This window comes from Arachis stenosperma, chromosome 9 (genome assembly GCF_014773155.1).
Source record: "Arachis stenosperma cultivar V10309 chromosome 9, arast.V10309.gnm1.PFL2, whole genome shotgun sequence".
Lineage (NCBI taxonomy): Eukaryota > Viridiplantae > Streptophyta > Magnoliopsida > Fabales > Fabaceae > Arachis > Arachis stenosperma.
Window position 1 is genome coordinate 137379213 of NC_080385.1, and position 2640 is coordinate 137381852.

Consider the following 2640-nt stretch of genomic DNA (forward strand, 5'->3'; position numbering starts at 1 on the left):
TTGCTGCCTAGACAAGTTATCCAGTTCTTTGATGAGCAAAGGGGGTTCATCCTCCCAAGTCTCATTTCCAAATAACCTGTCATTTAGCTTCATGATTGCCCCAAGGTATTTAGCAACTTGCTCTTCAGTGACATACTCATCCTCTTCAGAGGAAGAATACTCATCAGAGCTCATGAAAGGCAGTAGTAAGTCCAAGGGAATCTCTATGGTCTCAGTTTGAGCCTCAGATTCCCAAGGTTCCTCAATGGGGAACTCATTGGAGGCCAGTGGACATCCAGTGAGGCCTTCCTCAGTGGCATTCACTGCCTCTTCTTCCTCCCAGAATTCGGCCATATTTATGGCTTTGCACTCTCCTTTTGGATTTTCTTCAGTGTTACTTGGGAGAGTGCTTGGGGGAAGTTCAGTAATTTTCTTGCTCAGCTGACCCACTTGTCCTTCCAAATTCCTAATGGAGGATCTAGTTTCAGTCATGAAACATTGAGTGGTTTTGATTAGATCAGAGACCATGGTTGCTAAGTCAGAGGTATTCTGCTTAGAGCTCTCTGTCTGTTGCTGAGAAGATGATGGAAAAGGTTTACCATTGTTAAACCTGTTTCTTCCACCATTATTATTGAAACCTTGTTGAGGTCTCTCTTGATTCTTCCATGAGAGATTTGGGTGATTTCTCCATGAAGAATTATAAGTGTTACCATAGGGTTCTCCCAGGTAATTTACCTCTTCCATTGAAGGGTTCTCAGGATCATAAGCTTCTTCCTCAGATGAAGCATCCTTAGTACTGTTTGGTGCATTTTGCATTCCAGACAGACTTTGAGAAATCAGATTGACTTGTTGAGTCAACATTTTATTCTGAGCCAAAATGGCATTCAGAGTGTCAATTTCAAGAACTCCTTTCTTCTGACTAGTCCCATTGTTCACAGGATTCCTTTCAGAAGTGTACATGAATTGGTTATTTGCAACCATTTCAATCAGTTCTTGAGCTTCAGTAGGCGTCTTCTTCAGATGAAGAGATCCTCCAGCAGAGCTATCCAAAGACATCTTGGATAGTTCAGAGAGACCATCATAGAAAATACCTATGATGCTCCATTCAGAAAGCATGTCAGAAGGACATTTTCTGATTAATTGTTTGTATCTTTCCCAAGCTTCATAGAGGGATTCTCCATCCTTCTGTCTGAAGGTTTGGACTTCCACTCTAAGCTTACTCCATCTTTGTGGTGGAAAGAACTTTGCCAAGAAGGCATTGACTAGCTTTTCCCCAGAGTCCAGGCTTTCTTTAGGTTGAGAATCCAACCATATTCTAGCTCTGTCTCTTACAGCAAAAGGGAATAGCATCAGTCTATAGACCTCAGGGTTAACCCCATTAGTCTTGACTGTGTCACAGATTTGCAAGAACTCAGCTAAAAACTGATGAGGATCTTCCATTGGAAGTCCATGAAACTTGCAATTCTGTTGCATTAGAGAAACTAATTGAGGCTTAAGCTCAAAGTTGTTTGCTCCAATGGCAGGGATAGAGATGCTTCTCCCATAGAAATCAGGAGTAGGTGCAGTAAAGTCACCAAGCACCTTCCTTGCATTGTTGGCATTGTTGTTGTTTTCGGCTGCCATTTGTTCTTCTTCCTTGAAGAATTCGGTCAGGTGCTCTAAAGAGAGTTGTGTTTTGGCTTCTCTTAGCTTTCTCTTCAAGGTCCTTTCAGGTTCAGGATCAGCCTCAACAAGAATGCCTTTGTCTCTGCTCCTGCTCATATGAAAGAGAAGAGAACAAGAAAGTGTGGAATCCTCTATGTCACAGTATAGAGATTCCTTTAGGTGTCAGAGGAAAAGAAAAATAGAAGAAAGAAGAAGGAGAATTCGAACTTGATCAGATATAGTTCGAATTGTGCATTAAGAAGGAGTGATATTCCATAAATAGAAGGATGTGAAGAAGAAAGGGGGGGTAATTTTCGAAAATTAATTATAAAATTTTGAAAACATTTTTGAAGAACACTAATTGATTTTCGAAAACAAAAGTGGGAAAGAAATCAAGTGATTTTCGAAAAAAAGATTTTGAAATTAGACATAAAAAAGATTTGATTGAAAACTATTTTGAAAAAGATGTGGTTAAGAAGATATGATTGAAAAGTTATGGTCAAAGAGATGTGATTGAGAAGATATGATTTGAAAACAATTTTAAAAGATGTAATTTGAAAACAATTTGAAAAAGATTTGATTTTAAAAATTAATAACTTGCCTAACAAGAAAAGATATGATTCAAACATAAAACCTTTCTCAACAGAAAAGGCAACAATTTTGAGATGTTCAATCAAATCATTAATTGTTAGTAAGTATCTTTTAAAAAGGAAAGAAATTGATTTTGAAAACATTTGATTGAAAAGATTTGATTTGAAAAAGATTTGATTTTGAAAAACTAAAAAAAATTGATTTGAAAACAAAATCTTCCCCCTAGCACCATCCTGGCGTTAAACGCCCAGAATGGTATACATTCTGGCGTTTAACGCCCAAAATGCTACCTCTTTGGGCGTTAAACGCCCAACCAGGTGCCCTGGCTGGCGTTTAAACGCCAGTCTGCCTTCTTCACTGGGCATTTTTGAATGCTCAGCTTTTTCTGTATAATTCCTCTGCAGTATGTTCTGAATCTTCAATTCT

General features: G+C 38.4%; 1 non-coding gene across 1 annotated transcript; it reads left to right on the top strand.

Moving 5' to 3' along the window:
- Positions 1-1089: 1089 nt before the first annotated feature.
- Positions 1090-1197, top strand: LOC130953753 (small nucleolar RNA R71). The gene has a single exon (XR_009075914.1). It is a non-coding gene; the product is annotated as a small nucleolar RNA R71 (small nucleolar RNA).
- Positions 1198-2640: the final 1443 nt, after the last annotated feature.